Genomic DNA, 13,943 nt, shown 5'->3' with positions numbered 1-13,943 from the left:
CATTTATGACCCGACATGCAATCCAACTTATTTAATTTATCGCAGGTAGGTAGTTCCATTGCGACTAGTAATTGCATCATTAGCTGTATTGTATCCATTGAATACTTTTATTGCGCTGAACAGACCCTATAATTCGAATGGCAACTTTACTGCCCATTAAGAGATTTAACCTCACATAGAATTGGCAGTTTCACACAGAGAGCAATCGGTTTTTATTTTCACTGCAGTATTTACGAGTTTGGTTTACAACGACGTAAAGATATGGGAGATGTTTTATTGGTTGTTATGTTTTTACTGTTTCGTGGGAAAAGATATGAAAGACACAAGGGGATTTCAGACAGCAAAAAATCCGACCGATTACTAGTCAGACTGCCGTATTGAGGGTTCCGTACGAATAAAAAATAAAATTGAGCTTTCCTGATTCACTTTCGGCCTGGTGTTTCTTTGACAATCAGGGTTATAGGTATTTGCGGGGACATGAAAAACAAAATATAAAATGACGGTTATTATTAAGTTCATAAGAAATCCAAAAAGACATAGCTGTTTTTTTTTCTCTGCAGTCGGCAGCCAAAAGAGCTGTAGGCAGGTTGTACTATCCAGCAGTATGGTAATTTTATTCATATAAAAAAAAATTGTGGCCATAATGTAGTCAGTATATTTTGCTTTAGAACAATGCAAATGTGCAGTGACAATGTCTAACTCAACTACATTGCCTTGCGCGTACCTCTCATCTTGCATAATCTTGTTTGCGCGAAACTCATAACACGTTTCACATAATTTTTTTAGCGTAATGATTACTTAGCATAGACCGAAGACTTATTTCGCATAATTTTACATAACGAAAGCATCGTACTATTTTCCTATGAAAAAGCCCACACATATACGATTACTAACAGATTAGGTTAGGTTAGAACTAGGACCCCGCACACAGAATTTACACCCTTACCCACACCACACAAGGTGTTAGACTTAACAAAATTATGCGATATTGAGTTTCATGCAAACGAGGTTATGTTTTATGAGTTTCAACGACATGATTGTGCCAAAGAAGGTAGAACCATTCGTTTTATCTTCATCATATCGTCCCAGCCTATATACGTCCCACTGCTGGGCACAGGCTTCCTCTCAGAATGAGAGGGCTTGTGGCTTCCGTTTCATCTCTAGTCAATATTATTGTTGATGTTCTATTTTCAAACAGACTTGTCTTTATAGCCATACAATAAAAAAAAGTTAATTTGCTATGTTGTTTCATCCCTAGAATCAAACTCAAAACCCAGTCACCCCATCTTCTTATTATATAACAACCCTTATTATTATTCTCCCAGGTAATTGCGGCATCCCTTAATCCCCACCCTTTGACGACTTCACGCGCGAACTCCTCGGGACGTTTAAAACCGGATTCATTAAGCCGTCTGAGGTAGTCCTTGACGCAAATCGGATTACTTGTACAGTTACGTGCATTAATTGTAAACATTTCCACATTTCAAAAAGCATACTTATGCTAAGATGGGTTTTTGGAATCTTTTTGTATTTTTTATTTCAATTCCAAAATTTTTTGCTACTTATTTTTTCATTTATTTCTCATAGGTATTACATACACTTACTTACTGTACATATCTACTCACCAAACTGATATTACAGTTTGTTGGCGAGAACGGAACTTTAGCGGTATCGCACGTGGCACGGAATGCCGAGGACTTGGGTTCGATTCCCCGCGCTGGTCTTATTTTTCTGATTTTTCTATGCATCTATATTTCAGTTCATATTTTCGGCATACTTATGCGTCAATTTTTTTGAGACTTAAATTGAACAAAATTGAAAAGTTTATGATTCGAACATCGTTGATACCTATATATAGATACGAATGCTGACGCGATACAAACTTGTATCAATTAGGCAGCATATCCACAATAACCCAAATAGGGTGAGAGGAAAAACCCACTAATAGAAAAACAAAGAGTAATCCTGTAGTTGGATTAACTTGGAAACCGCTTCGCTTTCTCAAACATCTCTGGTACACACATTGAACTTTTTCTTTTACTAAAACTAGTCTGTTCACTTTTACTTTTCAGTACACACTACATCTATGAATCCCTTGAAGTAAAAAAAGACTATATTTCAATGAGTTGAGTCCAATTGCAAGGTAACATAGGTACCTATTTTACAGTCCAAAAAATTCTATATTAAAAAAATATAAAGATACTCTTGAATCATGTTTATTGTGGTGCAGAACGCTTAGAATGCAATGATGTGAATATTTATATCAAAATAAAGCACATGGCTGGTATTTCTAGCAAAACAACGTAAACTACTCCTTTCCGCCTTTGTACTTAACACAACTTTTATTTATGTAACCGTTTTGTTTTTCCTTTTTTGTACAATAAAGAGTATAAACAAACAAACAAACAAACAACTCTGATTTTTAGGGTTCCGTAGCCAAAATGGCAAAAATGGAACCCTTACAGTTTCGCCATATCTGTCTGTCTGTCTGTCCGTCCGCGGCTTTGCTCAGGGACTATTAATGCTACAAAGCTGTAATTTTGCACGAATACATATTATGTACCTAAACTATGCCGACAAAATGGTACAATGAAAAATTAAAAAAAAATTTTTTTTTGGTGTACCTCCCTGTCTCCTGTCTATGGGAGATAGACGTAAAGAGGGGGTAATTTTTTTTCTCTCATCCAACCTTGTAGTGTGAGGTATCGTTGGATAGGTCTTTTTAAACTAAGAGGGGGTCGCGAAAAGACTTTCCTATTGAGTGTTTTTTTTGTAAAATATTCAACTTTAAAGTGCAAATTTTCATTAAAATCGAGCGCCCCCCCCCCTCTAAAATCTAAACCAGTGGGTGGAAATTTTTTAAAAAATTCATGATGGTAGTAAGTATATCAAACTATAACGGTTAAGTTTTCTTGAGAACTATTAGTAATTTAAGAGTAAATAGCAGCAGAATATACCTAAATTTGGAATATTACGTACAAAATATTACTTAATTTTTTCGTAATGGCTACGGAACCCTATTTCGCGCGTGTCCGACACGCTCTTGGCCTGTTTTTAAATATATGTATGCGACAATATCCTCACCGCAGTCATTATTATGTTAACAATTTTATTATGTTCTTGTCATGTGAAACAAACTTGAACAAAAATTATTTGGTACGTCGCGCAAACAGTGCAGACTTGTCATTGGATATGTTTGTCTTTATGTGTTATACACGTTATTTTGTCAGGTGCAGTATATTTTCATGGCCAATGTAATCAAGTCATATTGATTAGTCATTTAGTCATTTTGACTTTAAAATAATGTGAAGACTCTTTAGAATTGAGTAGCTGGCCACTATTTTTTTAAATTTCTAAATCTGGAATTAATATATTCATCATCATCATCATCATAAAGCTGTCTACTGTTGGAAATAGGCCTTCCCCATAAACCTCCAGCTGCTTCGGTTGAAAGCGGCCTGCATCCGCCGTGAACCCGCGGCTTTACCCATGCCCTGAAATATTGACTCAATCTTTTTGGTTCTTGTTTACATGTCATTTTAATGACAGTGCGTTGTAGATGTTTAATGATTTTTTATTGATTTTTAATGGGAAATGTTACATTATTATTGCACGTGACTGTACGCTTAGCTTACGTCGCGTCGCCGGATATTGATTTGACGGTGCCATGTTAATTGATGTTTGTTGTTAAATCCTCATTTAGATGGTATGGGAAATAATGCGGGAAATGCTTTATGTTGCCATTTCTCAATAAATAGCTTCTAATGAATCGCGTTTAATTGTATACTTTCTTGGGTAATAATATATCATTCTATTTAGTTCACTAGTTAAATAATCAGAAAGAAAAATAGACGCATTAGATCCCTTTAAGGGATAAATCCGCATTTGTACATCTCTTTCTCTTGTTAATTGTAATTTTCATATGTTTTATGTACAATAAAGAGTTACAATACAAATAATACAATACACATATTTTTTTGTCAATAAAACAAAAAAATACAAAGACGAAGGACGTCAAAGTTCAGGAGTGCGGGCCCGTTTATTTATTTCATCACAACTTAAACGTTAAATCGTGTAACTTTGGCCGTATCGACCGGTTTTCAGCAACTCTCACGATGTCGTCAGTCCACCTGGTGGGAGGCCTGCCAACGCTTCGTCTTCCGGTTCGTGGTCGCCACTCGAGGACTTTTCTTCCCCAACGGTTATCTGTTCTTCGAGCGATGTGACCCGCTTATTGCCACTTCAACTTGCATATTTTTCCAGCTAGATCGGTGACTAGTTCTTCGACGAATTTCCGTATTCTGGATTCTATCGCGCAACGAAACTCAAGGAGTCATTCCAAGGAAATTAAAATCGTCTTAATGCAAAATGAACGAAAATTGCTTTCCGGTCTATAAATGTTTCAATTGTCTTTTCAACTGATACAATTATCATTTCCTCTTTATACACCTTGCTGGTTTGAAGAGTCCAATTTGCCAAGGAAACAGTTCGAGTGGTCGCCCCTGAGTACGCATTTAATTGTGAAAAGGGTCGGCTCCAGTTATTGTGGTGCAAATCACCTGTGGACTTGAATTGCGTTGCGTATTTCGTATTCAACCTTTACTCTTTTTTTATAAAATATTTAACTTATTTTTTATCATTAATAATTCTGGTTCCGTGGACATTAATTCGCTTGAAGACGGTTGGTATTGTTTTAAAGGTGCTTTTTTCATACTTTTTTTATTCTGCTGTTGAAATAGTAGCTAGAGAGTGTTCTAAGACATAATATTGGAATAAAAAAATTCTAGCCGTATTTTTTTGCAGACGCCATGTTAAAATATAATTTACCCTATATCACTTCAACAGTTTTGACAAATCTAATGATACCTCAAATGAAAACTGTCCAGCTATTTAGGCTATACACTCGTGTTTTCTTCAGACAGTAAGATAGAGAATATGTCTTTTTACTATATCACTTAGTATTAAACACACTTACCGCACCACTATTGCTACTGCCAGCTGAGGTAGCTTGGCCTGATTTATAGTTCTGCGGGCGGCTTTTCTGGTCCCTGACCTTTATGTACTTAGATGCGAGGCTTGGTCAAACGAAAACTCAAATTTCGATGCATATTTTAGAAGGGTTCTTGCGACGTACAGTTACTGTCAATCTCGGATGCGGTTCGGAAAATGTTTGATTCTAGGTTCTAAAAATAGCCCAACCAACAGAAAGTTGGAAAGCCTTTGCCTTTGCCTTTTGCCGACTTTGTCACTTTAAACTTCAATATCTCAAAAACAGCTAAACGGATTTTGATGAAACACGTCTAAGAACCATCGCTAGAAAACCTGATTTAAAAAAACTGCATCCAAATCGGTCCACCCGTTTAAGAGCTACGGTGCCACCAACGAGTACATGCCCCTCTGGAGACCTAATACATGCGAATTTGAAAGAAAACGATTCTGTCAACTAGCTGCGGTGCGGGGGAGTTGCGACCGATTCGAAGTGCTCCGAAGTATTTCGAACCCGATTGCTAGGGCGTGCATTGTAATGACTTTATCGATATCGATAAATGGTTTTGCAAAAAAGTTTTTCTTTTTTAACTTTGAACCTTTTTTAAGCTTAAACTAAACAAGTTAAAAAGTACTTTTAATGGTTTGTTGAACTTTAGTACCTGGTATGATGCTAATTTCGTTATTGAATTTTAGAATGAGTTAATTTTGTATATACTCGTCTAACTGCACGTTTTTCTTCCAATTTTTGATTTTTAAATACTTAAATAATTTAAATGTAGGTATGTATTTTAACTCTTTATTATACAAAATAAGTAACAAACACAATTGACAGACATTTAGAAATATGTACAAAGGTGAACTGATCCCTTTAAGGGTGTTGGCAATTCTCGCCCTGAGAACTGCCGGTGGGTGGATTTGATTTGATGTGCGTGCGCACCCTGCGCCGGTTACGTGTAATACTTAGACCAAACCGCTGGCCTCGCGGGTTCGATGGGCAGGCCGCGCCTTGGTCGTCGCTGATTGATGATGATGCCGATGTGAAGTCAGACCCTCGTCACGGGGTGGTGTCCGGGGAAGTTGTTCGGATGTAAAGGAAGAAGGCAGGAATAGGGCAGACAATGATATAAATTTATTTAAAATAATAATAAAAGGGCACCTGCGGACAAACAGACGCGGTCTTAAGTATCTAAAAGGTGTATGCTTTGACACTGTATCAACAATTATAAAAATACATAGTTAATCAACTTACGTTTCCGTGCCCAGTTCTTTATTTATATAAATCAATGGCACTGAAGTCCAGTAGCATTACGATCTAATGATCTTATGAAACTTCACAAAATGCACTGTACAATTATAAAAACTTTCCTCGTATAGGAGTAGTAAATTATGAGCTTATTATGAGATTTATAGGATCTAGGATAGAAGAAAGGTAAGTGTTCAGCTCGGAGGCCCTGAATAGAATGGCTACTTGACGTAAATTGAACAGGTGTGGAATTTAGAAAAGGAAATTTGAATTTAAATGTTATTTTTTCGAATATGTGCTAAACCAGACAGTACAAAGAGTTAGGATGAAACGAGCTGTATGACACCTCGTTACACCCTCTCCCGAACCCCTGGGATCGGTCTGGACAGCTGCCGCCTCCTGTAGCCAGCTGCCGCCGGTGTCTTGTGAAGGGTGGAGGTTATGGCGATGAAATTAAACGGCTATTACGTTCACCACTATATTTTCGCGTTACTGACACCGTACAAATGCTTATTTCTATAAATATGATTGAGATGACCTTAGATTACTTAAATGACATAAATTGACACTGAGAGCTCCGCTCTGACCCCGAGACCGTTATTGACGTGCAACGTCTCTCACTGACTTTGAATGACTGCCCGGTCGAATGACTGACCGGTCCATAGACATACATAGGCTGTCAAAAACAATAAAAAATGATTTAAGGGTCCATCACACATTCCCGTAAAGGGACTTCTACACGACCCGACCTACTTATGTTACGTTTTGCGTAAACAAAGGGATCTCTACCAGTCAATCTTCATCATCCTCGTCATCCTCGTGTCAATTTATTTCTTCGCTTCTCGGCAAGAACAGCGTAGGTACTGCACTCTTCATTAGCTGCCACATCCGCTCACTGTCTTTAAAAAACAATCCTCAGTAAAATGTATCGAGCACATAACGCTATATTTTGAAGGAAACTAATTTTCGCTTTTTGCAACGTTTATCCATTTGTTTTTCATATTACCGTCTTTGGTAAATCTATAGGAAAAAAAATAACATGGTTTAAATTAAATTACGTAATAACTATTCATACCAGATACGCAAAAAGAAGAATTATAATTAACTAGCTTTTGCCCGCGGCTTCGCCCGCGTGGAATTCGGTCATCGCGCGCTGTTCCCTCGAGAACTGTGCATTTTCCAGAATAAAAAGTAGCCTATGCCACTCTCTGGCCCATAAACTATCTCTATTCCAAAAATCACGTCGATCCCTCGCTCCGTTTCGACGTGAAAGACGGACAAACATATAAACACACACACACTTTTTCATTTATAATAATATTATAGTATGGATATCATGAAGTATTATTAATAGTAATAAATTGATTATTATTATTATAAATACAATCCACGATTAAAATCCGATATTAATTCATAATAAGTACAATAATCATTTAGCGAAAGGTCAACAATCACTTAGCAAAGGTCTAGACATAGATCTTCTTCTCTTAAGGGATTACTAAAGTCTAGATATAGATAATTCGACCGGTCTACAGTCTGTACATTTGTACGTTATTTGTATTAGTGGTGATAGATGGGTTCGCGTGATTTGTTTATTCTTACAGCGTGAAGGTGGAGGAACTGCATGAACACACGGTTCTTGCATAAACTTAGCCATAATAAGGTCGCGAGTGAGAAAAGTAATTGTTTTAGTTCATTAATATGAACCTCCGTAAAGTAACGCTTGATTCAATAAATTAATTTTCTTCGCACTTGCTCGTAAACAGTGTCGTAATATGCAGGCTACCCGTCATGAAACCCGTGGTCGGTAAATGAGTTTGATACTGTACCTATGGCGTGCTGCGTGCGCTGTTGCAGGAGCGCGCGCACGTCGGGCACATGCTGCGGAGGAGGAGGGCGGCGGGGAGCTGGCACTGCCAAGAGCGCAGTCAGCGGTATCGGCAATTTTTGAAAAAAATATTAGTTTTTCTTTTAAAAATATAGAATTTTACTCGCAAATGTGATGAAAAACATTGTTTGTCGCACGGGCAGTACTAGAATTACGAACATCGACTCATTAAAGCCCCCAGTCTTCGAATTCGGGCTTCTAATAGACTCTCGTTCGTAATTACTTATTTACCGCCCTTTAAGACACATGTACTATAAAAACTTTCTAACTACGGTCAGTTTAAAGTGTTTTCAGATCCCGTCTGTCTCCGTATAGAAAACGTTAGTGCAATATTTTATTCAATTTACAAATATTCACCGTATTTGCCGTGACAAATGTTCCAGACGAAACGCTGAACCGCCAGAACATACGACACGTCCCGAAGACAAATATGACGCCAAATGCTAGATTCAAAATTCGTTTCATAAATCTTTACCCCGGAGTGCATTTGGCAAAAGTAGTAACAATTAATCTGGACAAAATTGCCGTGTGGGCTATCCCTTGGAAGAGGGCCAACGTAAGCCACTGCAGCATTTTCTAAACGACGCGAGCGCTGCATTCGGATTGCACTGTTGTGGAATTACTGTACGGTTTACGTAAATTCTTTTAAAAGTTAAAAAAGGGCAAGTGCGAGTTGGACTCGCGCACCGAGGGTTCCGTACACATTTATAGGTATGTAAGTAAACGGGAGTCGTGTCTTGAAGATATTTCTCGCTTTTTAAGAGGCCACAACTTAAACTACTAGGCTACGGTAATAGCTGTCTTCTTGATTACAACAGGTACCTACATAGTTTTTTTGTCACATTTGCTCGTAAACAGTGTCGTAACATGCAGGTTACCTTGGTTGCAACCCCCCAAATAAAACCCTCGACCTTAATGTGCTTGTCGTAAAACCCGTGGTCAGTAAATAATAAATAATTTTACTCGCAAATGTCATGAAAATCATTATATGTCGCACGGGCGGTACTAAAATTACAAACATCGACTATTTAAAGCCCTCAATCTTCGACTTCGGGCTTCTAATAGACTCTCGTTCGTAATTCCTTATTTACCGCCCTTAAAACACAATGTACTAATATGCTGCTATATCCGGCTATGCTTTTCGTGCATTAACACCATTAACAGTTTTACGATTCAATAGCAGGTACTAAATTTCAATTTGTGGTAAAAGCTAATAAAAGACGTCCGAGTCCAGTAATTGCGTCTTACGGAATAGTATATATTACGCTAATTGTATGGAAACTCTTTATTGTACAAAATAAACATAGACATTTGCCCACCAACAAATTTTTATTTCAAGATTTCTACATACAAACAAAATTTCATAGAAATTCGTCCAACCGTTTTAGAATGAATTAATAAAAGAGTGACACACACACTCACTTGCAATTTATAATTATTAGTATGATAACTGTCTTTTCGCCAGTTGCCGGAAGAAATAAATATTAATTCAGCTGAGTTTATATTAATCAGTTTAGCTCATTTGTAGCAGACTCCATATATTTATTGCCTTATTTGTTACTTGATTATAGGAAATATTTTCTATGAGAACAAATTTTCTTTCACTTTTCCATAATATGCATTGAAATAATTAATTCAGCTCATTAAATACACTGTTTTAATCAATTCGTTCATCAGTTTCTTTATAAATCATAATATACTATTAAGTTGTTGTTTATAGAAATAAGCATTAATAAATTCAAAACTCGGTTCCCGCACGCATTGAAGTAGTGACATCTCTGGAAACGCGGTGTCATCAGGTTATTGTTTAAAAAGCTTTGATCACGCTGCATACAAGTGTAGTTATAAAGTAAAGTAGGATGTTTAGCTATTTGACTATAGATGGCATTATTACTGAGCTGAGACCGTGACTGTGGCGACCTCTAGTGAGGAGCGGTGCGTGTGTGTCAAGTTATGGGTTATCGGGCTATATTCGGAGAGGTTCCACTACTCACTAGTAGATGGCGCTATTTTTCTAATTTAATGAAACCATCTGAGACTAATTAGAAGTAATTTTATTCTCCTTTTGTGATTTTACAGGCAAAAGCAACTAAAACCAAGCCTAATAGGACTATTGGTTTGATTTACTAGCAAAGCGTACATAAGTAACTTAAAATATTTACAAAAATGCGTAGGCTAAGAAACTCTTCTAAGGCTTCCCATGTTTTCTTGAAAATCCTATTAAATCCTTTCTCCAATCCTGATTTCCTTCCATTTCCTGTTCCTCGTGCTGCCGTAGGCAATTTTGATTGTAAAATCCATAGGAAAGCACTGAAGTTTCCTGAAATAGAAATCTATTTGAAATCGCTCTAATGATATCCTGGATATAGCATTCTTGTTAAAAATACAAGTTAGATCTGAGTACTTTTACTTTAATCTCATCCTAATAGTGACTCTGATACAGAATAAATAGGTTTAGTTCGGATCAAACACTCAAATGAGTCAAAACTAGTCATCTTTCAGTTGAGAATTTTAACCCGAGGGCTGAAATTTTGTACAGGCTAATATTAATAATTGTTTGGTATTTGTAATCAAAATCTTTATAAATTCCATCCCTCCTGACTTAGTACAGTATGTCTATACGATAAATACCCAAATAAACCCTATAGATTTTGATCAGATAACAAAGTGAAATTTTCAGGAGTGTCAAATTTTGCAGGTTGAATAGACTTTATGATTAAGCTTCGATCCATGTTTTCATTATAAATCTGTTCTTTCTGCTGTCCATATACTATAATTAAACATAAATTACCTCATACAATTGACCAAATAAATCGCTATTAACGTTTGAAAATTTCCTTACTATGGAATATTTTGCCTAAGACATTTTCACTATTAGATTTGTCTGTAAGTATGAAATTCTTATTAAGTTCTTACCTAAAAACGTCGTGAACAATTATAGGAGTAAAAATGTGTCGTTCCAATTGGAATTTCTTGACATCCCATAGTAGTGTGGAAAATTAACCTATCAATAGAAACGCTTTTGGTCCATAATTTCTTGTGTTATATCTGAAACATAAAAATAATCTTAGTACATAATAGAGGCTACTAGTTTACACTAGGAGAATACACTTTACCAGAAAAACATTTTTTCTTTTAGGAAATAATCATAGCAAAACGGTTCGAATAAAGCATAGACTTACCTCTGTCTTGATGTGTCATTTTTCCACCGTTGAAAGGGTTTTGCACTAAACTAATACTTGATTTTGGTAGTTTAGGAGTTTAACTAGCAATTTCAATAATTATAATTATATTTTGTTTAGTATTTGATATCAAATTCTAGTTAGACTTTCGAGTATCGTTTACTTGACAACAGCTGGTTCGAGCTGTCTGAGATACGGTTTTAGTAAACATTAATGCGCCTAAGAGCTAGTCCGTTTAGAAATTTCATGTATTTTTCAGCTAAAATTCAATACTTAATTATTATCATAAATAATTTAAATTCAAATTATGTAATATTTTATTTGTATAATGTTTCCTAACTTGAAAATTTTACAGCCAATAAGGAACGTGAGATTTATAAATAGCCAATCGGAGACCGAATATAGGCTTGACGAGAAGAAGTCTATTAGAAATTACCATTGAAATAATTTTTTACCACTTTTTAGGGTAACGTTTCATGTTTCTACAGGCTTTTCTTTGACTTGCTCTGTTTATGTATTTATTCATTTATTTGTTTGGTTGTTTAGATGTCTGTTTGTTTGGATCGAATCTTGGGAGCTGGGTTTGGCCAGCTTCCGACGCAGGTTTGATTGACTTTGGGTTTGACGTACTTGTGTGGGATTGGTGACAGCACTGTGGTCTGGGATGCAGCGGTTTTAAGAGTATCAACGAGCACAGTCAACAAAACAACAAAAATCACATAAATTGTACTAAAAATACGAAATGAGGACTTTTCGTCTAACTACAGGAATAATTGTCTTGTCAAGTCAATTGGGAAAGCAGTTGATTCTCTTAGCAAGTTGATACTTTGCACTGGGCAAATGTGGGGGGCTGGAGCCCGGGCCTTTGCGTTCTGAAAGGAGGCCGGAGCCCAGCGATGGGACGTGTATCGGTTTGCATGATGATGATGATGATTTTGTTCAGTGTTGGAGTTTGCAATTTGTTGATGGCAATACAGGAGTAGGAGGGAGGTGTAAGTAAGATATGTTTGAGAACCCCGTTTCCGGGAAGAATGGAAGTTTCTAGAAGCCTCGAGGTTATAAAAAGCGATGCGCGAGCGGGCTCGCGCACTTTTACTTTTCCTTCTTCGGCTCTCGGCGCGTAAGCAGAAACTCTGCCCGTCATCAGGTATGTGGCTTCAGGTTTTGTCAAATCTCCCATTTTGTGAGTTTCTTGTTTAATTCTTATTGGAAAATAGCAATGAGATACTGTTGGTTTCCTAGCAGGATTTCTCGTTATTTTCTGTAGTTTGCTTGTTTAATTATCCCTGTAATCGTCGGTTGTTGGGCGTGTCCCGGCACGTGGCCGCAGTGGTCTCTGGGTGCCTGCAGTGTGGGTCCTGGTTGAGGATGTGGCGCCCTATTCAGATCGCGACTGAAGCTGGGTGCTTGTTGCATTTTCTTCCAAGGATTCGCGTTGTCGGTATTCGGACTATGTAGCGTGCTAGCGTGGCGTGTCTGGATATGCTTCACGACTGCCTTTGGGTCAAAGAAAGTTCTAGAACGTAGATTCATTCCTAGAATTGCTCACAAATTGGGCGTGGCTCCTATTGTTTTTGATACAAATGGGACTGCCGTGGTTGGCACTATCTGAAGGCTGCTTCAACCTCCGTGCCAAACCGCTAGGCAGGGTTGAGATTCTCTCGCGAAGTGTAGAATTAGGCAGGTCCATATAGTTTGATCTAGATTTCCGCGATTAATTATTTTTGGTGCAAAATAGGGTGTGTAATTTAGCTAGGAGCGTGATGTGTGTTGTGTGTAGTGAAAAATAGGCATTTTGTGATGTGTTTGTGTAGCGTCGTGAATACCAGGTGGGATTGTTTATTTACCTTATCAGGTAAATAAGAGGTAAGTGAGCATGCTTTTGTATGGTTAGGGAGTATGTCAGATTTGGGAGAAGTTTTTGGTTCCATTCTACCTCAATTCTGTCTGTCAGAAGGTCCTTTTCTTATTAGATTATAGAAGTCCTTGTTAAAAGTCATATTGGAACCGAGAACTTTCTTAAATCAGACTATACTGCATTAGGGCGTGAGAACCGTAGGAAAATCTTTAGACCTAGGGACCATGTGTTTAATCTTACGTTTTGTGTGTTTTATATGTGGAAATGCACTGCGAATGCGTTTTCTGTTCATAATTTTGCTTCATTGTATGGATGGGATAGTGTCTATCACGAGAATTACTATCTACATCTCTCACAAGTCTAACATTGATAGACCTAAATGAGCTAAGAATTATTTGCCTCGAGAATGACATAACCCATTCAGACAATTATTTTGTGTCCTGTGACATGTTTTGCTCTATAATTACTTATATTATATGGTATCTATGCATTATATCACACCATATACCTACACTCACTTCACACTGTAACTTGTTAGTTATTTATTGTGTAGCTCTGAATGGATTAGAATCGGCTTATACAGCATTCTATGAACTTTCAGAGTGAGGTAATTGTGAGAACTGTAGTCTCTGTAGACTAATATTGCGCAGTATTGGGTTACAGAGATGAGGTAATGCGGAGCTGCCTTAATTTCATAATAATTAGAATCCATAGTCTTATCTGGGTGCTTATTGTCCAGTAAGCGATCATAACTCATCAGTGTTTCATTTTAGGGCTCCATTG

General features: G+C 37.2%; 1 long non-coding RNA gene across 2 annotated transcripts; it reads right to left on the bottom strand.

Annotated features, from left to right (window-relative positions):
- Positions 1-10,159: 10,159 nt before the first annotated feature.
- Positions 10,160-12,043, bottom strand: LOC141439095 (uncharacterized). Of its 2 annotated transcripts, XR_012452554.1 has the most exons (3): positions 11,303-12,043; positions 11,037-11,168; positions 10,160-10,440 (listed from the first exon to the last, which is right to left on the bottom strand). It is a non-coding gene; the product is annotated as an uncharacterized lncRNA (long non-coding RNA). The 2 variants fall into 2 exon arrangements; XR_012452553.1 differs by having other exon boundaries at positions 11,037-12,043.
- Between the last annotated feature and the right edge of the window lie 1,900 nt (positions 12,044-13,943).

This window comes from Choristoneura fumiferana, chromosome 20 (genome assembly GCF_025370935.1).
Source record: "Choristoneura fumiferana chromosome 20, NRCan_CFum_1, whole genome shotgun sequence".
Classification (NCBI taxonomy): Eukaryota; Metazoa; Arthropoda; class Insecta; order Lepidoptera; family Tortricidae; genus Choristoneura; species Choristoneura fumiferana.
This window is presented reverse-complemented; position numbering and strand designations above follow the sequence as displayed.